Source organism: Oncorhynchus gorbuscha, linkage group LG25 (genome assembly GCF_021184085.1).
Source record: "Oncorhynchus gorbuscha isolate QuinsamMale2020 ecotype Even-year linkage group LG25, OgorEven_v1.0, whole genome shotgun sequence".
NCBI lineage: Eukaryota > Metazoa > Chordata > Actinopteri > Salmoniformes > Salmonidae > Oncorhynchus > Oncorhynchus gorbuscha.
In genome coordinates this window covers 33,253,558-33,280,687 of record NC_060197.1, presented here as the reverse complement: position 1 = coordinate 33,280,687, position 27,130 = coordinate 33,253,558, and the positions used below count along the sequence as shown (strand labels likewise).

The following is a 27,130-nucleotide window of genomic DNA, read 5'->3' as shown; positions in this document are numbered from 1 at the left end:
TATTGTAGGTTTGAGTGTGTCAAGAACTGCAATGCTGCTGTGTTTTTCATGCTCAACATTTTGTGTGTATAAAGAATGGTCCACCACCTAAAGGAGATCCAGCCAACTTGACACAACTGTGGGATGCATTGGAGTCAACATGGGCCAGCATCCCTATGGAACGCTTTCGACACATCGTACAATTAGTCCATGCCCTGATGAATTGAGGCTGTTCTGTGGGCAAAATGGGGTAGCAATTTATGGGAAGATGTTGCTAATGTTTTGTACACTCAGTGTAATAATACATATCGAATGGAGTGTCCCATCTCCCCATTTACAGTATTTCTGGCTGAGCACAGAAAAACCCTTATCAAGATAGTGTGTTAAAGGCATTACCTAAAAGACATGCCAACTTTAGTGTTTTTTAAATTGTGTTTATTTAACCTTTATTTAACTAGGCAAGTCAGTTAAGAACAAATTCTCATGCTCCCCATATTGGCTTGAGAACTTCCTTTCACTTCCTTTCAGTAGAATACTATGAGGTGCTCCCCCCCAGACTCTCTTTTACCAGTAGGGGAAATGGAAGACAAGCAATGCGTCTCTGCCTAGAACATGTCTGTAAATGGATGGAATGACCTTCCTCTGCCCCACTGTAATAGCAAAGCATCATTAGCTTAGAGTGGCTTCCCCAGCCATATGTTTCAATAATGACTTTTTAGCCTATTCAAGGCCACATATTATCTGTGGTCTGCCTGAAACCACTCGGAATACTTACATCAACATTTGGACATAGAAAAGGGCCCGAAGGGGGCTCCCGAAAGGCTTCGGAATGCAGGAGAAATTCCATTCCCTGGTCGGTTCATCACCTTTTTTTCTGGTTACCTTACCTCAAACGATCAGTGGGTCCAGAGCGGCTATTGATTATGGTGGAAGGTAGAAAACGCTAAAGCTTATCATGACTGCAGTTCTGGGTCAGGGCTCGGCTGCAGTCTGGCAACAGTCTCTCTGCCTTGTGAGTGACACATTATTTCCACAGTACCTCCCCATCAGCCCCAACCCATCTCCCTCCACCAGTCTATTTTCTGCCTGGCTAAGCTTATGAAACTGCATATATGCTGTCTGATTCCTGTCATAAGCCATTCCCACGAAAGGCCAAAACAATGCAAACACATGAGAGTATTAGATGTTGGGATTGTGGTGGAAAGACACCATACAGTACATTTCACACGTAAAAAAACAAAACAATGTACGGTCTGTTTAGATCATAGTGTATGCGTATTAAACTAGCTGAGATGTCTTTGACGGTGTCTTTATCTTGACACCGTCTTGTGATGTTTTTACTACACAAATATTGAAATATGGTTGCATGTATAAACATTGACTCATTGAACCATATTCAAAACACCATGCAGTCAAGAGGTTATACATTTTTTCAATTAAAGTAATTTCAAAGTTACACATGCAGCACAACCCAAAATAATGTGTCCATTGTGGATATTTCATTAGCTGGCAAATTACCTCTATGCCTCCTTGAATTTGGAGTTTTAGCCATTTTGAATTTCAGTCTTCCTCCTGCATGAAAATGACTGCATAAGAAACAAAAGCTAATAAAAATGCAGCATGGAAATAAGCAAGTGGTGTAACGTGGCAACAAATCAGAACTAACAAGCAAAATCTCCTCTCCTTTCAAACCAGGAAGGAATCACTTCACCTCAGGCCATGCTGCGTTTCGACCTTATTGCAGTCGACGTATTGTAAATAGAATAATACACATATTCATTGGGCCCGGACAACACATCTCTATGTATTATGTTTATTTGTTTCGCTTCAGTATTTATTTTATTTTTTATTTAACCTTTATTTAACTAGGCAAGTCGTTTTAAGAACAAATTCTTATTTACAATGACGGCCTACCAAAAGGCAAAAAGGCTTCCTGCGGGGACGGGGACTGGGAATAAAAATAAAACATTGAATAAAAATATAGTATGCTCTGGAGTTACACTTATCTTTTACCTCAGACCGTGTTCGTGGTCAGGCTGCTTGGAGGAGGATGCCAACAGACCCAATCATATCATAACTTCCAAACTACATAATGGAAATGTTTTCTGAGGACTATTTCTGTCTTTAATGAAGCCCTTTTGTGGTGATAAATTCATTCCGATTGGCTGGGCCTGGCTCCCCAGTGGGTGGGTCTGGCTCCCCAGTGGGTGGGCCTGGCTCCCCAGTGGGTGGGCCTGGCTCCCCAGTGGGTGGGCCTGGCTCCCCAGTGGGTGGGTCTGGCTCCCCAGTGGGTGGGCCTGGCTCCCCAGTGGGTGGGCCTGGCTCCCCAGTGGGTGGGTCTGGCTCCCCAGTGGGTGGGCCTGGCTCCCCAGTGGGTGGGCCTGGCTCCCCAGTGGGTGGGCCTATGCCCTCCCAGGAACACCCTTGGCTGCGCCCCTGCACAGTCATGTGAAATGCATAGATTAGGGCCTAATTCGTTTATTTCAATTGACTGATGTCCTTATATGAACTGTAACTCAGAAAACTATTTGAAATTGTTGCATGTTGCGTTTACATTTCTGTTCAGTATAAATAGTGCTGTCTGACCATACCGTCTGCACATACTCCTAAGAGTGCTAAACAACTTTCACTGTGGAATTAATAGTACCAGAACTGTACTCTGAAAGTTATATCAATGTTTGGTCAGTATGGTGTTGGTTGGAAAGGAAATACAATTGTTCATTTTCTCCTCATGAGAGAGCTAGATCTTTGGTATGTTATTAATCTGATAGATTATTATGGGCCTTGACAGAATTTCAAGTATCATCATGCCAAGTTATCAATTTGGCAACATTTGGCCTAATGACGTGTTTCAAATATATTGTTATTTCAGGACAAACTGTGCATAAACAATTAGCTGATTCTTGAATGGCTCATAATCTTTGTATTGTAAGCATATCAGTGTGTACAGGTCCATGTGTCTGTACTTTATGCAAGTCCGAGTGCATCTAAGTTTAAGAGTCATTCTAAATGCTCAATACAACAACTGGCTGGTGCTTATTCAACTCCAGTCTTATTTGTTCTACCATGTACAGGAATCTCCAACCAGTGCTCCACAAAACATATTTAAGCCCTTTGAAATATCCCAAAGCAAATCAGCAATTAGAGCCTAAGCTGGCTTGTAAAATCAATTAGGTGCCACAGGTAATAACTCTGTCTGACTCTTCCCTACTTGGACTCACTTCACTGATTGAAGCTAATATGGCAGTCTATAATCTGGTGGAGTCATTCATCCAATTTATGTAAAATCTGAAATCTCCGATCTCGGGGGAAGGAGGAGATATACGGAAACAGCCCCAATGTCACAGTTGGAATGGTAATGGAGACTCTCGTTCGGCTAGTCCAAGGATGGGGTCACGCAGAATAGAGTTTCAATTGACTGCTTCTAAATGTGCTCTCCGTAAGGTTTCATTATGTGAGGGATTCCTTGGAGTGTGGAGGAAGAAGGCACAGCGTCACTTTAACCTCAGTAGGCCGAAAATTATTTGGCTCGGACCTTCACAAACTTCTACAGATGCACCATTGAGAGCATCCTGTCGGACCTCAGCCACTCGAGCCATGGCCTGTTCACCCCGCTACCATTTAGAAGGTAGAGACAGTACAGGTGCATGAAAGTCGGGACAGAGAGACTGAAAAATAGCTTCTATCTCCAGGCCATCAGACTTTAAACAGTCACCACTATCAGGCCTCCGCCCAGGTTTTTCCAGAAATCCTTGTTTTTTTGTTGTTTTTTTTGTCATTTTTCCTTCCTTCATTTTTTACCCCTTTTTCTCCCCAATTTCATGGTATCCAATTATTTTTAGGAGCTACTATCTTGTCTCATCACTACAACTCCCATACGGGCTCAGGAGAGACGAAGGTTGAAAGTCATGCGTCCTTCGATACACAACAAGGAGACAAGGAATCACTGTGCACATGGCAACCTTGGTTAGCGCGCACTGTGCCCGGCCTGCCACAGGAGTCGCTGGTGCACGATGAGACAAGGACATCCCTACCGGCCAAGCCCTCCCTAACCCGGACGACGCTAGGCCAATTGTGCGTCGCCCCACGACCTCCCGGTCGCGGCAAGTTACGACAGAGCCTGGGCGTGAACCCAGAGTCTCTGATGGCACAGCTGGCGCTGCAGTACAGCTCCCTTAACCACTGTGCCACGCGGGAGGCCTTGAAATCCTTGTTGAACGATACAAGATTCTCTGCTTATTTCCTTCTGAACCTGGGCATTTTCAGAAAGATACCCGGAACCCTGGTTTTCATTGTATTTCCCATATATCTGAGAACAGAGCAAAACAACAGATGCTGCTAGGTGAGGGTGGAGAGATCAGTGAGGGAAATCCAGGGCAACATCTGTACCGTGAAAGGCGGCATGTACTTATTCATCAATATCTTTCTGTGGCACAGGGCCTCGCCAGCAGATTCTCCCCAGTTGTGTCTAATAGGTTTGGACAATACTACATGTCCAAGCTTAGCTAAAGTTATGCGAACAGACAGTCTGCTTGCGTTGCGTTACATGACTAATTGAACAGTTGGTGCGAGTTGCTTTGCCATAGAAAATGATTGATTTCTACATTGTTTGGGGGAAAGTGTTTATTGTTTGTTTTATCACCTTATTCAGCTGTATTGATTTAAACATCCACTAGTTATGTCATAAATGAAGACAAAAGTACCAGTATGGACACAACCTCTAACCCTTTTGTAAGTTCTACAACCCTGCTGATCATTGAATGTGGGTGAAAGCAGCTGGCACATAATGCCTTTTATAGAGATGTTTCGGGTCGACTCCTCGGTGGCAAAACAGTTCAGCGCCCGACACCGGACTCTTTTTTTACTCTCTCTCTCTCCAAGGTCAGAAGGTCTCTGTTGGCTCATGGCTCATTCAGCCAGGAGCAGTAATTATACTGTGTGTTCATGGATCATCATGGATCATCCAGAGGTACACTCCAGCTTTAGGTGCCCTTTACTCACCTTGCATCACATACATTTTACACCAATTTGACAATTTAGAAAGCTGCAGTTGGGCTATGGGGGGAGTTGTACGTTTGTTAATATGTAAATACTGAGAAAATTTCACCTTGTCAGTGTGGATTGTGAGACTAGCTCAGGAATGACAAACGAGGGCATGGTCCTTTGGGGTAGTGGTCAGCCTCTGGTGGATATTTTTCTTAAAGCTCTGTGAAACTGATCACGAATGTTAAAATGGGAGAATGGAAATAGCAGTGGCAAGAGGCTACCAGCCCGATGCAAATACAAAATGTACAATAGGAAACAGGACAAAAAACAAAGAAGAATGGAATTTGCTGGAACATGCACCCTCAATAATTTATGTAATAATAATAATAATAATAATAAGGTGGGTGCTTACATTTGTCCTTTTTCACACATATGCAAGTGCAAATTCCTTTTTTTTGCATATCCCCCCTACTGAAACACCCGCGGAGAGTGGGGTCAGAGCCAGAAATCAGCCATTATTGATATCAACCCTGGTACAATTAGGTTTAAGTGCCTTGCTCAAGGGCACATCAGCAGATTTTTCACCTAGTCTAAGATTTTTCACCTAGTCTGCTCAGGGATTTGAAACAGCGACCTTTCGGTTATTGGCTCAATGCTCCTAACCGCTAGGCTACCTGCATTTTGAGGTATTATCAATCATTATGATTCATGCAAGGTGAATGTGTGTGTGTGTGTGTCTGTGTGTGCTGTGGTGGAATAGGTTCATACTGAGATCAGTGGAGGACCTAAAGTTCAGTGAGTTACTGCTGCAAATTGTCACTGCTGCACATTACAGGAGATACAGCCTTCATTCTTCACTGGGGCAGATTGAGTTGAACATGCAAATGTACCCAGTCAAGCAAAACAATTTTAACCTCAATAGGAAACTCCAGATTTATGGAACAGCCAGAACTTTTTATTCTCCTGAAAATAAAGTAACATATGTACAGTTTGTGCTCAGATTGGGAAACCCTGGCCTAGCCAAGAAAGATGAAAAAGTTTGAACATTTATGGGTGGCTGGGGAAAACGCTAGTGGTTTGAGACAAATGTGTCAATATCAGGGCAAATGACAGATTCCCTCAGGAGTATCTCAATGTCAGATCTGACAAAATCATGCAGTGTATTGTACTGTGTTTGTCATGAGCTTTTAGACTATCAGGCAGACCAACACAATTCTCATACAAAAGGAAGCAAATGTTACAGGAATATAATGTTGTTATACGGGTCCGGTATTGTATTTTCTGAAAGGACACACCAATTGCATGTTACATAGAACAACAATGGCGAGCAGTGGATATAAGAAAAGTGGGCTACATAAATTCAGTGTGACAGGCAATACAAAAGGTACTCATCACTCCCATTGTGTTGTTTTCTGGGTCCCATATTGATGTTAGTCTACTGTCTACTGAGATTACTATTGGCATGGATTGTGTTTTGCGGACAAAATGGTACAGGATGAGTTTTAACCACAGTAGAGGTGCTGCTCTTGTTTATGGAATACGAATCAGGTAGCGAAGCTACAATGGAAGATGACTTTCAAATCTCATTTACCAGATAAGGAGACCACTAATGCACCCAAATATCAGCAGTGTGACTGGAACTCACAGGGCAATTTGCTCAGCAAAAAGCTTATTTGGCCACACAGACATGGGGAAATGCTTTGAATCAATCAATCGGTCAATCAAATCAAATCAAATCGAACTTTATTGGTCGCATACACAGATTTGCAAGTGTTACGACAGGTGCAGCGAAATGCTTGTGTTACTAGCTCCAACAATGCATTCAAATGGTCTCCCAAATACATTACGAATAAACAAATAATAAAAACAATCTTAACAACAAATCAAGAAATAACAACCCAAGGCTACATTAGAGTGAGCATGTGTTAGAATATAGACATGTGGTGTGGATAGACAGTATACCATTTGGAAAATAAAATGATATGTACAGTAGTAGGTATTATATTAGAAGGAACTGAAAAAAAATATATATATACAGTTGAAGTCTGAAGTTTACATACACCTTAGCCAAATACATTTAAACTCAGTTTTTCACAATTCCTGACATTTAATCCAACTCAGAATTCCCTGTCATAGGTCAGTTAGGATCACCACTTTATTTTAAGAATGTGAAATGTCAGAATAATAGTAGAGAGAATGATTTATTTAAGCTTTAATATCTTTCATCACATTCCCAGTGGGTCAGAAGTTTACATATACTCTGTTAGTATTTGGTAGCATTGCCTTTAAATTGTTTAACTTGGGTCAAACGTTTTGGGTAGCCTTCCACAAGCTTCCCACAATAAATTGGGTGAATTTTGTCCCATTCCTCCTGACAGAGCTGGTGTAACTGAGTCAGGTTTGTAGGCCTCCTTGCTTGCACAAACCATTTTAGTTCTGCCCACAAATGTTCTATGGGATTGAGGCCAGGGCTTTATGATTGCCACTCCAATACCTTGACTTTGTTGTCCGTAAGCCATTTTGCCACAACTTTGGAAGTATGCTTGGTGTCATTGTCCATTTGGAAGACCCATTTGCGACCAAGCTTTAACTTCCTAACTGATGTCGTGAAATGTTGCTTCAATATATTCGCATAATTTTCCTCCCTCACGATGCCATCTATTTTGTGAAGTGCACTAGTCCCTCCTGCAGCAAAGCACCCCCACAACATGATGCTGTTTCCTCCAGCATCTTCACAAGGTCCTTTGCTGTTGTTCTGGGATTGATTTTCACTTTACGCACCAAAGTGCATTCATCTCTAGGAGACAGAACACGTCTCCATCCTGAGCGGTATGACGGCTGCGTGGTCCCTTGGTGTTTATACTTGCATACTATTGTTTGTACAAATGAACGTGGTAACATCAGGCGTTTGGAAATTGCTCCCAAGGATGAACCAGACTTGAAACGCTCAAAAAAAAAGTCTGAGGTTTGGCTGATTTCTCTTGATTTTCCCAAGTTTGAAGGTAGACCTTGAAATACATCCACAGGGACAACTCCAATTGACTCAAATTATGTCAATTAGCCTATCAGAAGCTTTTAAAGCCATGACATCATTTTCTGGAATTTTTCAAGCTGTTTAAAGGCACAGTCAACTTAATGTATGTAAATTTATGACACACTGGAATTATGATACAGTGAAATAATCTGTCTGTAAACAATTGTTAGAAACATTACTTGTGTCATGCACAAAGTAGATGTCCTAACCGACATGCCAACACTATAGTTTGTTAACAAAAGATTTGTGGAGTGGTTGAAAAACGAGTTTTAATGACTCCAACTTAAGTGTATGTAAACTTCAGACTTCAACTGTACATATATATACAGTACCAGTATACTGGAGAGTGATGGAGTGCTGCATCAGATGACCTGGCTTCCAGAATCACCTGACCTCAACCCAAGTGAGATGGTTTGGGGTGAGTTGGACCACAGAGTGAAGTAAAAACAGCCAACAAGTTGTCAGGATATGTGGGAACTCCTTCAAGACTGTTGAAAAGCATTCCAGGTGAAGCTGGTTAAGAGAATGTCAAGAGTGTGCAAAGCTGTCATCAAGGCAAAGGGTGGCTACTTTGAAGAATCTCAAATATAAAATATATTTGTTTAACACTTTTTTGCTTTGTGTTATTTCATAGTTTTGATGTCTTCACTATTACTCTACATTGTAGAAATAGTAAAAATAAACCCTGGAATGAGTAGGTGTGTCTAAACCTTTGACTGGTACTGTATATACTAGGGATGCACGATATATCAGTGGACATATCGTAATCGGATGATATTAGCTAAAAATGCCAACATCGGTATTGGCCAAAGTCTAGTTTAACGCCCAATGTGTTAAACAGATGTCAAAGGTGACGTGCATACCTATATAACGAAGGTACACAAATGTTTGCGCTATACGTGCAACACAGCATTCCTGAACTAGCCCACAATGTCTGCTGTCTGGATCGAGCAGTCAACAAGTCAAAATTTCAGCAAGACAAATCAAAGGCGAAATCTATTTAAGTCAAGATATTTTAATTCATTGCCCTTGACAAGTAACCGTTCTCTGTCGTGGGTGATGTTGGCTTTCGCCGACTGGTCGAACAACGGTATACACTACCAAGTGTGCTATTTTTCCGATATTGCCCCATCGGAGTTATACAGTAATAGTGTCACTGCTATTACCTTCAAGACATACATACTATGGAACGCAGTTTGAGTCTTTGCGTGTCAAAAAAGATACATCAGCACTGTCAAAGCTAAACAAAGAAATGAGGAATCAAGCAAACACCGGCCACAGACGATGTGTTTACAATACCGCATTGGTAATAAAGCATAATTTGTTCGACCGCAACATCTGGAGTAGCTAGCTTTAGCTTGGTACCTAGCTAGCACCAATACAACCAGCCTGAAAACAATGACCAGTTAAAACTGCAGTCATTTTCATTATTCTTAACAATGATTTAGGAATCCTTGTGAGTAAGTATTAGATAGGTTACCACTTGTTGTTCGCCTATTGAACTGCAGTTCATGAAAATAAATAGCTAGCCAGCTACTTAACCCTGTGGTCGAAAGCTAACGTTATAAGCAGCCAGGTAGCTTCACCTGACTAGTGAGGCTCGACTGAACCGGGTTATGTGTTGAATTTGCGGTTTGCCTTCAAAATAAAAGCATGTCAATGACAGTGATGGAAATGAATACAAAAAGTAGAATTATGCCATACTTTTATTTTGAAGGCTAACCGCAAAGTCCACTATTGTGGCTAGTCCTTAGTGTTATTTGACGTGTATCGTTTTTGACACGTAAAGACCCAAACGGCGTTCCATAGAAATCCTGGTTGAGAATGAAACAACTGAACAAATGAACAATGAAACAGCACAGCGAGTAAGTGAAAGACATGGGTTTTGATGAGGTTTTAGTGTAGTGTGTAACCTTTATTTTACTAGGTATGTAAGTTAAGAACAAATTCTTATTTACCATGACAGCCCGGACAACGCTGGGCCACTTGTGCGCCGCCTTATGGGACTCTCAATCACGAGTGGATGTGATACAGATCACATCTGTATCCATGTGATACAGATGAGATGCAATGCCTTAGAGCGCTGAGTCAATGTGTGTGTGTAAATGATTTAACTGTACTAGAATGCTTAAAAGACTGCACATTTTTATATATATCGGTATCGTTTTATCTGGGCAAGGAATATATCGGATATCGGTATTGGACAAAAATGTCATATCGGTGCATCACTAGTATATACACAGTGAGTTAACAACATTATATATAAACAGAATATGAAGTGACCATGAGGTGAGGTGAACATCTAATGTCATTCAGGAATCAATGTGCTACACAGCTGTGGGTCGATGTCAGGCGTTTACATAGTTTGTTCGGGGTCGGCGCAGCTCACGGTTCTAGAAAAATCACGGGGGCTCTTCTAATGCCGAAGTGTCAGAGCGGAACAAGCTGAGAAATAATTAGCACAAACAAAACGGAAAAACAAAAATCGCAACATTAGGAAATCAACTGTTAAGGAACATCTGAGACCGAAGCAAGCTGCTACCCGAGCATATGCTCCTCCGGTGTTGAGAACACTGCTCAATCTTCAACCAGGCAAAGAAAATAGTCTATTTATAGCCATAGTCTCAACTCACTTCAACTTCACTGGTTCCTCAAGATGTGCAGTGATTGTACAATTTCTAATGCCCTCGCCAACAAGGGAGAGGGTCTCATTGACATCATGGAGACATAGAGCATGTAAAACATGCAACATTGGCTTAAATCAACTTTAATCAACCCCTGTGAAGTGGTTTTGTCATATGGACAACTTTGAAATGGAAATGGGATGATGTGAACTCTTGGTGGATATGTGCTGATGTCTAATGCGATATAATAGTGCCTTCAAAAAGTATTCATACCCCTTGACTTATTCCACGTTTTGTTGTGTTACAGCCTGAATTCAAAACCGATGAAATTGATTTTTGTTTCACCCATCTACACACAATACCACATAATGACAAAGTGAAAACAGGTAATTATTTTTTGTGTGCAAATGTGTGTAAAATGAAATACAAAAACATCTCATTTAAATACACTACTGTTCAACGGTTTGGGCTCACTTAGAAATGTCCTTGTTTTGGAAGGAGAAGCACATTCTTTTGTCCATTAAAATAAAATAAAATTGATCAGAAATACAGTGTAGATTGTTAATGTTGTAAATGACTATTGTAGCTGGAAAAGGCTGATTTTAATTTAATATCTACACAGGCGTACAGAGGCCCATTATCAGAAACCATCGCTCCTGTGTTCCAATGGCACGTTGTGTTAGCTAATCCAAGTCTATCATTTTAAAAGGCTAATTGATCATTAGAAAACCATTTTGCATTTATGTCAGCAGAGCTGAAAACTGTTCTGATTAAAGAAGCAATAAAACTGTCATTCTTTAGACTGGTTGAGTAACTGGAGCCTCAGCATTTGTGGGTTCGACTACAGGCTCAAAATGGCCAGAAACAAAGTACATTCTTCTGAAACTCGTCAGTTTAGCTAACATTTCCCTAGCCTAATTGTCAGCAAATGTCCAAAAGGGAGATTCAGTGAAAACAAACATCTGACATTGATTGATTGATGTATCTAGACAAGTCCCACGTGTCTCAAAGCAGCACTATGGCGTTGTCCCAAATCAAAACGGTGCTGAAATGATAATCTAGGTACGGTTGGATATGACTTAGGGAGTTTCAGTATAAGCAATCATTTGATACACGCCTTCAATTGCATTAGCCTACTTTATTCCAACTATTTTCATCATTCAGTTGATCATAACTAAGGTGAGTTTCTGTCTCTGTCGGCTCTTTCTAGGCCCAACGGCTGTTTCCTTGTCTCCTCACCCCGCTAAGTTGTTTATCAACACCAGTTTAAAGAAAATTACCAATCTGCTGCTGCGTATGTTGTGTATATTGTGGAATTGTATTGGTGCGACATTGGGAGAAAATATTGTAATTTCCCGGGTCTTGTCATTATATTTTTGGAGGAAACGTGAAAAGTGATCCCGGACAGTCCATGCAACTTATGTGACATTTTAAGCAATTGTTTACTCCGGGAACTTATTTAGGCTTGCCCTAACAAAGGGGATGAATACTTATTGACTCGAGACATTTGAGCTTTTCATTTTTTATTCATTAGTAAAAATATTTTGTATTTGATATTATGGGGAATTGTTTGTAGGCCAGTGCCAAAATATCTAAATGTAATCTATTTTAAATGCAGGCTGTAACACAACAAAATGTGGAAAAAGACAAGGGGTGTGAATACTTCCTGAAGGCACTGTAGGCTAAGCCTACAGTCATAAGAAAATGCAAGACGTGATGTGAACTTCAACCGTTGGTGTTAAATTAACTAAAAACAATCTCATGTTTCTGTTAACCCATTACAGTCTAAGCCCTGTCTAAGCTTGGGGGGGGTGCTAGAGCAAAATAATGTTTGTGAGAGTCTCGTGTTTCCAAGGAGGGGTAATATTAGTGTGTATCCCAAACTGTTGGGACGCTACAGACAGAAGTTGGCAGATTGACTGTACCGACTTCAGACGAGTCCAAAGACGCTTGCGGGGGGGGGGGGTTGTAGAGCAAAACGGAGAACACCATTGTGTTTGCGAGAGTCTCTTCTTTCCATAGAGTTTTGTAGGCCAAACTGTTTCGGACACTACAGATGATTTTGTGAGTAGATCGATTTTCGGGAGGTCTCATGGTCTGACAAACACCGCTCTAGTTCTGTTACCTTTTACAGAAGATGCAAAAGTGCGACATTGGCAGATGTGGTGGATTGAGACGTATCCGATACAAAAACAACAGATATGTAGCTTAAACTGACATTTCTGTATGTTTTTTAAAATTATTATCATGCTAATTAGACTTCCACGGGGGCACGGACATCGACTCTAGGGGGGTTTTAACCATGATTTTGAGCTTCCATGAAACAGACATATTCATGATAATGTTTATGGCCCCATGCTATACACTGAGTGTATCAAACATTAAGAACACCTGCTCTTTCCATGACATAGACTGACCAGGTGAATCCACGTGAAAGCTATGATCCTTTATTGATTTTTAGTCTGGAAACAATTGAGATATGGATTGTGTATGTGTGTGGTTCAGAGGGTGAATGGACAAGATAAAATAATTGAGTTCCTTTAAACGGTGTATGGTAGTAGGTGCCAGGCACACCGGTTTGAGTGTGTCAAGAACTGCAATGCTGCTGGGTTTTTCACACTCAACAGTTTCCCATGTGTATCATGAATGGTCCATCACCCAAAGGACATCTAGCCAACTTGACATTGGAGTCAACATGGGCCAGCATCCCTGTGGAATGTTTTCGACACCTCGTCCATGCCACAACGAATTGAGGCTGTTCTGAGGGCAAAAGGGTGCAAGAATATTAGAATGTGTCGTTCACTCACACTTAATGTTTATCATCAAATTAATAAGAAAGGGAGGAATGTGAAAAGTTTTCAAAAAAGGGGCTAATGGCTTAACATTCATGCAGCACTTTAAGTCCAATCAAGATGTCTGATGGAGAAACTGCAGCTTCCTTCCTCTCAGGCCATATAACCCTCTCAAGCCCTAGTCTAAACTGAATTCATAGCTGTTATCTCAAGCCCTAGTCTAAACTGAATTCATGGCTGTCCTCTGAAGCCCTAGTCTTAACTGAATTAATGGCTGTCCTCTCAAGCCCTAGTATTAACTGAATTCATGGCTGTCCTCTCAAGCCCTAGTCTTAACTGAATTAATGGTTGTCATCTCAAGCCCTAGTCTTAACTGAATTCATGGCTGTCCTCTCAAGCCCTAGTCTTAACTGAATTCATGGCTGTCCTCTCAAGCCCTAGTCTAAACTGAATGCATGGCTGTCCTCTCAAACCATGGCTGTCCTCTCAAGCCCTAGTTTTAACTGAATGAATGGCTGTCCTCTCAAGTCCTAGTATTAACTGAATGAATGGCTGTCCTCTCAAGCCCTAGTCTTAACTGAATTCATGGCTGTCCTCTCAAGCCCTAGTATTAACTGAATGAATGGCTGTCCTCTCAAGTCCTAGTATTAACTGAATTAATGGCTGTCCTCTCAAGCCCTAGTCTTAACTGAATTCATGGCTGTCCTCTCAAGCCCTAGTCTAAACTGAATGCATGGCTGTCCTCTCAAGCCCTAGTCTAAACTAAATGCATGGCTGTCCTCTCAAGCCCTAGTTTTAACTGAATGAATGGCTGTCCTCTCAAGCCCTAGTCTAAACTGAATGCATGGCTGTCCCCTCAAGCCCTAGTCTTAACTGAATTAATGGCTGTCCTCTCAAGCCCTAGTCTTAACTGAATTAATGGCTGTCCTCTCAAGCCTTAGTCTAAACTGAATGTATGCTGTCCTACCCTTCTTCTACTGTTGTGTATTGCTACTGTCCACACCTGTCATACCTATGGAAGTTTATTTCAGACTCCCGGGAATACAGAGTGAGTTACATCATATAATCAAGAGTCCATGAAAGGCTTGTAATTATCTGTACCTATAGTCCTCACATACAGTGCCTTCAGAAAGTATTTGTACCCCTGGACTCATTCCACATTTTGTTGTGTTACAGCCTGAATTCAAAATAGATTCAATATTTTTTTCTCATCCATGTACACACAATATCCCATAATGACAAAGTGAAGACGTGTTTTTAGATTTAAAAATAATAATTTCTAAAAAATGAAATACCTCATTTACGTAAGTATTTACACCCCTTTTGCAATGACACTCCCCGACTCTGAATTCAGGCTGTAACACAACAAAATGTATAATAAGTCAAGGGATATGAATACTTTGTACTCTGCAGGGATGCACTGCAGTCACTCATCTGAATAGAGGTATTTATTCAGGAATGTAAAAGTGCAATTAAAATAGGGTCTGAAGGTGATATGCTCATTTGCATTGAAAGTTTATTTCCCCCATTGTGCATATCCAATGGTCTCTCACCAGAACCCATATTACAATTTGTCATTACAAATATTGGCAATGTTTGACCTTGTCTATCATTTTCCTTTCAAGCTAAATGGGGAAACAGTAGCTCAGATGATAAAGAAATATGGAGAAGGAGTAATATGGAGAAGGAGTAATATGGAGAAGAAGTAATATGGAGAAGGAGTAATATGGAGAAGAAGTAATATGGAGAAGGAGTAATATGGAGAAGGAGTAATATGGAGAAGAAGAAGAGAAGTAATATGGAGAAGGAGTAATATGGAGAAGAATATGGAGAAGTAATATGGAGAAGGAGTAATATGGAGAAGGAGTAATATGGAGAAGGAGTAATATGGAGAAGAAGAAGTAATATGGAGAAGGAGTAATATGGAGAAGAGTAATATGGAGAAGGAGTAATATGGAGAAGGAGTAATATGGAGAAGGAGTAATATGGAGAAGGAGTAATATGGAGAAGAAGTAATATGGAGAAGAAATATGGAGAAGAAGTAATATGGAGAAGAAGTAATATGGAGAAGGAATATGGAGTAATATGGAGAAGGAGTAATATGGAGAAGGAGTAATATGGAGAAGGAGTAATATGGAGAAGGAGTAATATGGAGAAGAAGTAATATGGAGAAGGAGTAATATGGAGAAGAAGTAATATGGAGAAGGAGTAATATGGAGAAGGAGTAATATGGAGAAGGAGTAATATGGAGAAGAAGTAATATGGAGAAGGAGTAATATGGAGAAGAAGTAATATGGAGAAGGAGTAATATGGAGAAGGAGTAATATGGAGAAGGAGTAATATGGAGAAGGAGTAATATGGAGAAGGAGTAATATGGAGAAGGAGTAATATGGAGAAGGAGTAATATGGAGAAGGAGTAATACGAGTCATTTTGTGTTCGTGGAAGACTATTAAACATGTATCACATTGAAGTAAGATTTATTAAGAAAATATCAGCGAGATTCATGGCTCTTTCTGACCCACACTTCCAGTGAATGATATATCAAGCCCTCAACTCAGGCTATAAGATATTATGCCAGCTGTAAAATCAAGACATAGGGCTTGTAAATGAATAGCTTGAACTGGATCACCAAAGACCAGCAGCTCTTATCACTGCTCATTTTTCATGAACCTAACGTTATCTAATTTGCTCAGTTGGACTTGTTTGGGAAGGCAAATTAGTGAACATCATATGGGCAACAGACCGAAGAGAAACTCATTATTCCTCTCGCATTATCGCTATAAAACCGACAAAAAAGGAGGTTGTTGTTCCTGTTCTCAGTGGGAGGCTGAAGCTTGTGCCTGATCCAGCTTGTGGAAGGACCCCTTCTCCGCGGCCAAGGCCGTGCCTGATATTCAGTGACGGGATGTCATGACTGCTCCAGCTGTCAGGCGCACAGCTGTTCACTTTCCCCTCGAGTGAGCAGCGCTGCCCGCTTTTGCCCTACGGCGAGAGCGGGGAGGATTCTGACAAGGTCCACTGGACAAGGCGGCCCGATCCGGCAATGCAAACAAGGAGTCTGCCGTAATATTAACAATCTCAATCCCTGTTATTGTCTATGGGATATCTTTGTCTCTAGTCTCATGTTCCCTGCGCCACACCTTTCATACAACAGTGTGATGTCATTTCTAACTTATATCTGTAGTACCCTTAGAAATGGTACACATTCTGGCCACACGATGTATCCGAGAAAAAGAACACAGCCGGTCCATCTTTTAAAAAAATCGATGGTAATGCATTTGCAGCTTTTGTCGGAGAGGGACTAGTCCAACATTTATCAGGTTGAATAATGCGGGAAAGGATAATTGACTTTCAGAGTTGCGTTGTTGGAGGGTGTTTAAAATACACTGCTGGAATGGAATAGGCAGCCACTCATAAATAAATAGGCTGTGTGCCTACGATAATTAACTCTCCAATGCGTGAGATAACCATTGCTGGCAGGCTAAAGTAATGGACAGATTTTTGGCAAATTCGAAAGTGGTGGTTGAGAGAACGGTGTGCTACACGACGCCCTTGGCTTTTCGTACGAGCCTGCTCATCTACACACATACAGTAGGATGATTGATGTTCGGCCCTTTGGCCTGGGAGGACATCTTCTCTGCCTTGACTCTCTTGACAACCCCGCTGTTGCATATCTTTTGGGGGAGTCTGGAGGTGCTAAGGGGACCGTATTGATTGAAAATGGAAGCAGTAACTTATGATGAGTGGAGGCCGGCTATATAACGACACAGGATGAGACCCAGATGCAGACACTGGAGGCAGATGGTTCAAGTCTCAGAGATGTTTTATATACCAGTGGTAGGCAAATGGCAAGTCCACGACAGGCAGAGATCAGTAATCCTAATAAGAGTCAAGCAGCTAGCAGGCAAAAACAAACCGTTTGGAACCGGGAAGACTCGAACACAGTCTACAGAGAAGGGAAAACATGCTAGGACGACTTGACGAGACAAGACAAACTGGCAACAGACAGACAGGAAATGCAGGTGTAAATGCACAGGGGAGAATGGGGAAAATAGGAGACACCTGGTGGGGGTAGAGACAAGCACAAGACAGGTGAAATAGATCAGGGTGTAACAGGCTAAATCAAATTTGGAGATTAATCGGCTAACGGTGGTGTCGTTACGGTTCTGATGGGTGAATTAATAAGGCAATTAAATGAGTAGTTGTTACAGTGTTGCGGCGTGGCCCCAACAAGCTAACCCCGGATCAGTAAATGAGTGCTAAAAAGGCCAATTCATCATCTCCCTCCACACACTGTCTCTGACCCCAGGCATTTACATGAATCATTATGGATTTTAGGATCCGCAGAGGTGACACAGTGAATGGGAATATCTGGCATTCCGGTGTCTTGTCTGACGTTCAAATGATGAATATGGTAATATGGAATTGTTGGGCAAGTCTTGTGAAAGAATCATCACATTTAGCCAACTTCAGTAAAGGATATTTAAAAAGAAATACATTATTTATCTAGGTGTGTCAGTTAAGAACAGTGGGTTAACTGCCTTTTTCAGGAGCAGAATGACACATGTTTACCTTGTCAGCTCAAGGTTTTGATCCAGCAACCTTTTGGTTATTGGCCCAGCTCTGTAACCACTAGGCTACCTGCCGCCCCAGTTGAGGATGAAGATATATTATGGACTGATTTCTGGATCTAAATTCTTATCGAGGGGATATACGAACAAGTATTCTTGGCTATAGCAAAAATGCTAATGTCAGCAAAATTATCTTTGTGCCAAATCTACATGCACACGCACGCACGCACACAAACGCACGCACGCACGCGCACGCACACACACACACACACACACACACACACACACACACACACACACACACACACACACACACACACACACACACACACACACACACACACACACACACACACACACACACACACACACACACACACACACACACACACACACACCATTGATACACAGTGTCACTATGACCCTCGTGCTCCATATGGTCAAGTAGAGGGCAGAGAAAATAAGCAGTGGACTCCCTGTGTGACTGCAGCTTGGCAGCCGATGAGCTACGGGGCCCATGGTGCTAGTGAGAGAGGGGGAGTGTTGTACAAATATTCCAAGGTCCTTCAGTAAAAAACTGACAGCTACACTAGCTATCTTTGGATGCTCTCTACACTGCTCCTAGTACTAGACACACCCGCTAAAACAATCTTTATTAACTGTATAAGGTATCCATCATATTTTTCATGACCTGCCTGACAACCACAGGCCTGTCATATTAGCCATTTTCTCATCACCGTCACCCATACACACATATTCACCTATACTGTACACACTGCTGATATTACTATTATTATTATTATTTATCCTGCTACCCAGTCACTTTTACTGCTGCCTAAAGGTACATATCACTGCTGGGTTGCATGCAGATTAGCATTGAGATACAAAGTTCCCACTAATGTCACTGCTGGGGCCAAATGTAGCAGCTTTCACATTCGCCTTGCGAAAGACAATAAACTACACTGGCATTCTGAAGCTGTCAAGTCAGCTGGTATCTGACAGCTGATATATGAAGCACCTTTTTTCCCTCCATATCCTCCCGTATGCGGCCTCTACCCAGGTGGCCTTTCCCATTTCTCTCAGTGCCAGAGTTTAATGCATACATGCCCCATTATCAACGGGAAATATAGCTGCCAGTCTTTTGTCAAATACTGTGGTGCGTCCGGTAGCGCAAAGCAATCACTTTATGTCTTTGTATCATACGCAAAGAGAATGGCGAATCTAGTGAGTCTAGCGACTTTCTGATATTTGTTCTGCAAGTTTCCCAGAGCCCCAGAAATGTCAGTGAACATTTCAGTTAATCTTCTTTAGGTGGGCATTGGGATCGGGAGAGCGCTACAGTGCTCATCAACCAATTTCTTCGGCAGGGGCAGCTGAAATGAGCATACGAAGTACACAGAGAGGGCAGAAGAGTAGATGTCTTAAACACTCAGTATGTCATTTTGAGGTGGTTGGGGTTGTAAAGGAGTATGATGAAGATTGAAAAAGTTAAAAATTCAACACTGAATGTCTAGCACTGACTAATATATTGATCATTAGGGATGTGCATCGATCCCTTTCAAATGGATCCGATATATATCGGTGTGATTCGGGTTTGATTAAAGGAACGAATCGATGCAATTCGGTTCATTGCGATATGATTCGATTCACTAACATTTGTTACATTAACAAATTAATTTTCCAATTTAAATTATAATCTACTGCTGATGGAGCTCATGAGATGGGCCACTCTACGATGGATCTGTCTGAGCCGACTTCTCTGTGTGTGTGTGTGTGTGTGTGTGTGTGTGTGTGTGTGTGTGTGTGTGTGTGTGTGTGTGTGTGTGTGTGTGTGTGTGTGTGTGTGTGTGTGTGTGTGTGTGTGTGTGTGTGTGTGTGTGTGTGTGTGTGTGCGTGTGTGTGTGCGTGCGTGCGTGCGTGCGTGTGTGTACCACCCCACCAACAGTTGGGGGGACAATGTTTGCTTTCCCACCCATTAAAAATCTTAAGAGTTAGTAATTTATTGGAAAACATTTGCCAATGAATACAGAGCACAACTTTGTATTTCAACCCCTTCTCATAATGTAATGGTTTAGACCATTTGGATGTTTTGATGGACTCGGAGTGAGCTCTTCTTCTCCAACTTTAGACAGTGCGAGTTGCAAAACTGATTGCTGTCCTTATTATCCTTGTTATGAAATGATTCACTTTACCCTTTTCATCAAAAAAATTACATATATACTGATGGTTACAAGTGGAATGACGTTGGCCTGTTTAAATATGAAACTGTTTGTGAAAAGATTAAATGTAATTTTAGCTTCTTAAATGAGAGAACGGTTTGTCATAGAGAAACTCTGTTCACTCAGAGGCCCCGCACAAGTGAACAGACATTGGTTGTAAACTATGAAACACTCCCTTCTCTTCACCCGGATATAAGCCCGTTGACGAAAATCCAACTTTGTGTTCTAAGGACGAGAGGACGTCGGTCTCCACGTTGAAAGGGTTAAGACAAGAACCTAACGAAATTAGCATCGAATTTCAACGTGAAGATGATGATCAACACGCCGAAAGATGAATTTCAACTATACCAGCCAGAATAAAGCATGAGCTAAAAGTATGGCAACTTGGTGTGAACTTTGAAGTCTTATTCACTAAAGAAGTGATACCTCCTTGCCGATTGAGTTAGCCGCAGCAATTTGTAAACGTGGGCTAGAAGAGGACGGACAAAGTATCCATTCTACCACACTCCAATTCACCACTAGACATCCTTCAGAGGACAGGACATACATGCTGTATAACCCGGCATTCTATCTATGACCAATCTACTGAAGCGCAGCTCAGAGTAAATATTTATTGCATTTTCCTTTTTCAAGTGGGCGGTTATTTAGAATGCATAAGATACTGTATTTACGATAGCATAGCTTCTCCCTTTGTTACTCTGTCTTCCCACTCTTTCATTCAAACCCAACCCCCTTTCTTTGTGTAACCAGCCGTCATATCTGTTCCGTCCGCTAGGGACGTTTTCCTTTATGACAATGAGTATTCATTGTATGACCTATTCTGTGTACATGTAATTCTGTGTGATTATTTAGGTTTGAGTAAATAAATAATTAAACCAAATTTTGTATTGCTGATTCAACTTCTTAGCCAGGGTGCGTGAAGATAACCAAGAATTTACAACTTTCAGATGAGACTGAATAAGGTGAGGATTAAATATTGACTACTACTGATGTAAAAGATTACTAGGTATTTATTAGTTTATTCGTAAGATAACAACTATATAAACATTCCTTCGCGGTGCCCTGACTTTCTAGTTAATTACATTTACCTGATTAGCTGAATCAGGTCATATTAATTACAGAGAAATTATTATTATTATTATTTATTTATTTTTGTTTTGAATTTTACCCCTTTTTCTCCCCAATTTCGTGGTATCCAATTGTTTAGTAGCTACTATCTTGTCTCATCGCTACAACTCCCGTACGGGCTCGGGAGAGACGAAGGTTGAAAGTCATGTGTCCTCCGATACACAACCCAACCAAGCCACACTGCTTCTTAACACAGCATGCATCCAACCCGGAAGCCAGCCGCACCAATGTGTCGGAGGAAACACTGTGCACCTGGCAACCTTGGTTAGCGCGCACTGTGCCCGGCCCGCCAAAGGAGTCGCTGGTGCGTGATGAGACAAGGATATCCCTACTGGCCAAACCCTCCCTAACCCGGACAACGCTAGACCAATTGTGCGTTGCCCCACGGACGTCAGGGACGCGGCCGGTTATGACAGAGCCTGGGCGCACACCCAGAGTCTCTGGTGGCACAGCTGGTGCTGCAGTACAGTGCCTTTAACCACTGCGCCACCCGGGAAGCCCGAGAAATTATTTTATAGAATAGCATATCATATCACTTAATCCGGCATAGTCAAAGACATGACACAAGCAAAACAAAATAAATACTTTTGATGATGGTAAACCTGAACAATCAAAATAAAATCATACGTAAGATTGGTTAGGGGTGCCATGTATCAATGCACTCATATCTGAAAAATTTGAACCGGGTTGCGACCAGTGAATCGTTACATCTGTGTTGATCAGCTTTCAAGAGTTAGACCACAAAGTCCCTCAAGGCAAGTCATCAGTCAACTGGTTTCTCATTGCTAGACATTGCAATCTCAACAAAGAATGACAAGTAAATCATTCTCATTGCCTGTCTCTGTCATAGTTGACTGATGTAATGTTCGCAAGCCAGAATAAGGTAGACTGAATAAAACACTATTTGAAGGCGGAACAGACAAATAAATGAAACGGCTTTTGATCTTTGTGAAGAGAAACCTGCAAATGGATGCTAACCCGTCATTTAAAAAACTAACATCCCCAAAACCTGCCTAAATGACAATCACACTGTAGCACTAACATCTACAATTATGAAGTGCTTTGAAAGGCAGGCAAGTGTGCATAGAGTCAGTGCAGATAGTCTGGGTTACCATTAATTATGACACACATCAACACCATCATCCCAGACACCATGGACCCACTTCAATCGCATACCGCCCCAACATATCCACAGATGACACAATCTCAATTGCACTTCACAATGCCCTCACCCAAAAGGGAAAATAACTGTGTGAGAATGTTGTTAATAGACTACAGTGCAGCGTTCAAAACCACAGTCCCCTCCAAGCTCATCACCAAGCTGGGGACTCTGGGAATGATCACCTCCTTCTGTAACTGGATCCTGGACTTTCAGACGGGATGTGCCCCAGGTGGTTTGGGTAGGTAACAACACCTCTGCCATACTGACCCTCAACACTGGGGCATCTCAAGGGTGTGTGCTTAGTCCCTTCTGTACTCCCTGTTCACACACAACTGTGTGGCCACGCAAGACGTTTGCTGACGACACGATGTGGGTAGGCCTGATCACCGACGGCAATAAGACTGAGAAGTGTGGTGCCATGACAACAATCTCTCCCTAAACGTCAGTAAGACCAAGGAGCTAATTGTGGACTACAGCAGAAAGGATGAGGGCGCATCCTCATCCACATCGACAGGGCGGTAGTGGAGTGGGTCGAGAGTTTCAAGTTCCTTGGCATCCACATCACTAAAGACTTAACATGGTCCACACACACCCGGAAAGTCATGAAGAGCGATTCTTCCCCCTAAGGAGGCTGAAAATAGTTATCATCAGGCCATGGATCCTCAAAACGTTGGCGAGGACAGCCCAGTACATCTCTGGAGCCGAGCTCCCTGCCATCAAGGACCTCTATAACAGGTGGTACCTGAAAAATTGCCAAAGACATCAGCCACCCAAGCCATAGACTGTTCACTCTGCTACCATCCTGCAAATGTTATCGGAGCATCGCGGCTCTCAGACCAACAGGCTCAGAAACAGCTTCTACCCCCAAGTCATAAGACTCCTAAATTGCCATAGTACTGCTATATAGTTATTTAATGGTAACCAAGACTATCTGCACTGACTCTGTGTACACACATGAGACTATACAGTGCATTCGGAAAGTATTCCGATCCCTAGACTTTTTCCACATATTGTTGCTTCACAGCCTTATTCGAAAATTGATTAAATAAAACATGTTCCTCATCAATCCACACACAATATCCCATCATGACAAAATTAAAACAGGTTTTTAGAAATGTTTGAAATGTATTAAAAATAAAAAACATACATTACTTATTTACATAAGTATTCAGTCCACCTGTGGTAAATTAAATTAATTGGACATCATTTGGAAAGGCACACACCTGTCTATACAAGGTCTCACAGTTGACAGTGCATGTCAAAAACCAAGCCATGAGGTCGAAGCAATTGCCCGTAGTGCTCCGAGACAGGATTGTGTCGAGGCACAGATCTGGGAAGGGTACCAAAACATTTCTGCAGCATTGAAGGTCCCTAAGAACACAGTAGCCTCTATCATTCTTAAATGGAAGCAATTTGGAACAATCAAGACTATAAGTGGCCGCCCGGCCAAACTAAGCAATAGGGGGAGAAGGGCATTGGTCAGGGAGGTGACCAAGAACCCGTTTGTCACTCAGACAGAGCTCCAAAGTTCCTCTTTGGAGATGGGAGAACCTTCCAGAAGGACAACCATCTCTGCAGCACTCCACCAATCAGGCCTTTATGGAAGAGTGGACAGACAGAAGCCACTCCTTAGTAAGCACATGACAGCCCACTATGAGTTTGCAAAAAGGCACCTAATGACTCTCAGAACATGAGAAACAAGATTATCTGGTATGATAAAACCAAGATTGAACTCTTTGACCTGAATGACAAGCGTTTGGAGGAAACCTGGCCCCATCCCTATGGTGAAGCATCATGCTGTGGAGAAGTTTTTCAGCGGCAGGACTGGGACAATTGTCAGGATCAAGGGAAAGATGAACGGAGCAAAGTACAGAGAGATCATAGATGAAAACTTGCTCTAGAGCGCTCAGGACCTCAGACTGGGGCAAAGGTTCACCTTCCAACAAGACGATGACCCTAAGCACACAGCCAAGACAATGCAGGAGTGGCTTCGGGACATGTCTCTGAATGTCCTTGAGACGCCCAGCCAGAACACGGACTTGAACCGATCGAACATCTCTGGAGAGACCTGAACATTTCTCATCCAACTGTCATGGCGTTGCCCTCTTTGGGTACAGCAAGCCCCATCCCCCTCTCCCTGCCTCCCCCTGCCTCCTTCAACTAGGCTGCTGTGGTCAGAGAGGTCGTAAATTCCAGGAAGATCTTTCCTCATAGACATACATTATAAAGACAGAGTGAAGTTTCATAGAGAACAAAGGAATTTCTTCCACCTGACAGAACTTGAGGTCCGAACAACATTTATGTTCCGGGGAAGGTATAAAAGATCGGTGAAGAATCCAGCTACGAACTGGTCCGTTTGTTACAACTTGGTAAAACTCATGGGAGACGGTGCGGCCACATTACCATAACGCTGTTTATATAATAGCTTCAGATATGAGGTTTACACATAATTGTTGTATAAGATGAATGAGTGAGGATGATACTGTTTGTAAAATTGTGTAATGTGATTTTGGACTGTTTAATGAAGGAAACTCCAATTCCCTTTTGAGTTTAACTAAATCAGAGGACCGCCCATGAGCCCAGTTAGCGTCAGGCATCCTGGGACAGGCCCTTTTCTGCAACTTCTGAATAAAACCCCAACTTTGAGAAATTCTCAACCGACCATGTTTTTCTCCATTACGAGAGGACAGAGGTTATAGACCATGTTTTTCTCCATTACGAGAGGACAAAGGTTACAGACCATGTTTTCTCTCAATCACGAGAGGACAAAGGTTGCAGACGATTGCTGAATCTTTTAACCATACCGCGTGGTTAAACTCTTAGACTATCGATATCGACAGAATAAGAACACGTCTTTGATATTAATTACTCGTCTGCAGCTAGGAATTCGGTATCATTGAAGGCAAAGAATGAAAAGGCCCCTCCGAAACATCCATTCTACAACAACATGAATGAATGTCACTCTGAACTACCCACGACAGAGAGTGCGAGAGGACAGAAACTCTCCAACAGAAACTAACTTTTCAACAGCGATCAAGATGACACACTGAGCGTAAATATATATATTGATTGCAATTGTTCCCGCATGAGTGAGCATTCATGTGTAAAGGATTAGCATTTCAATTCTTATAATTATCAACTCTGTAGTGACTTCTCAGTCGACCCCCACTTCCCTTTTGTCTAACAAGCAGCCATGCCAGTTTAGCCCACTAGGCACATTCCCCTATCATTTCTTGTAACCATATTTACTATGTTTGTTTGTGTGTGCACATCTGTGATTGTTTAGTTCGTTAATAAATTAATGATTTAAGACAATTGATGTATGGATGACTCATAGTGAAGAGTGGGTTCGTGCAGATAAGCAACAATTTACGACGTTTGGAATGAGACTAACGTGAAGTGAAGTAAATAATTCATTAATTCAAATACTAATTGATCAGATATAAAATATCTGGAAATTATATTATAATTATTATATTAGGAAATTATAACTTTGTAATCTGAATATTTTCCTTGGTGCCCCGACTTCCTAGTTAATTACAGTTACATGATTAATCAGTTTAATCGCATAATACTAATTACAGAGAATCTTTGATAAAAACTAAAAGTTTAGTGATAGTCAACCTTGGGAGGATCTGCAGAGAAGAATGGGAGAAACTCCCCAAATATAGATGTGCCAAGCTTGTAGCATCACACCCAAGAAGACTCAAGGCTGTAATCGCTGCCAAAGGTGCTTCAACAAAGTACCGAATAAAGGGTCTGAAAACTTATGTAAATGTGATATTGTCGTACATTTTCAAAAAAATATATATATATTTTTTGTTTTGTTATTATGAGGTATTGTGTGTAAAAACAATTGAATACATTTTAGAGTAAGGCTTTAACGTTACAAAATGTGGAAAAGGTCAAGGGGTCTCAACACTTTCCAAATGTACTGCATGATGTATATTTACACACTCTCACACAAAACCCACAAACATTCACATACTCTAAATACGCACGCACACACCGACACAACACAAACACACATACACGCACGGATGCACACACACACTTTTACCCTCATAATTTGCTGCTGCTACTTTGTTCTTTATTTTACTCTAATTATTATCTATCCTGATGCCTAGTCACTTTACCCTGCCTTCATGTACCTCTACCTCAAATTCCTTATTATTATCTATCCTGATGACTCTTCAGTGACTTTACCCAAATTCCTGATGTCCTTCATGTACCTCTACCTCAAATTCCTTATTATTATCTATCTATCCTGATGTCTAGTGACTTTACCTTATTATTATCTATCCTGATCATGACTTTACCTCTACCTCAAATTCCTTATTATTATCTATCCTGATGTCTAGTGACTTTACCCTGCCTTCATGTACCTCTACCTCAAATTCCTTATTATTATCTATCCTGATGCCTAGTCACTTTACCCTGCCTTCATGTACATATCTATCTCAAATACCTTATTATTATCTATCCTGATGTCTAGTGACTTTACCCTGCCTTCATGTACATATCTATCTCAAATACCTTATTATTATCTATCCTGATGTCTAGTCACTTTACCCTGCCTTCATGTACATATCTATCTCAAATACCTTATTATTATCTATCCTGATGTCTAGTGA

The 27,130-nt window shown here is 41.6% G+C and overlaps 1 protein-coding gene across 21 annotated transcripts in view; it reads right to left on the bottom strand.

The window, feature by feature from the left end:
- LOC124014436 (receptor-type tyrosine-protein phosphatase delta-like) overlaps positions 1 to 27,130 on the bottom strand; it is a 611,657-nt gene that overhangs the window by 258,145 nt on the left and 326,382 nt on the right. The window lies entirely within an intron of this gene.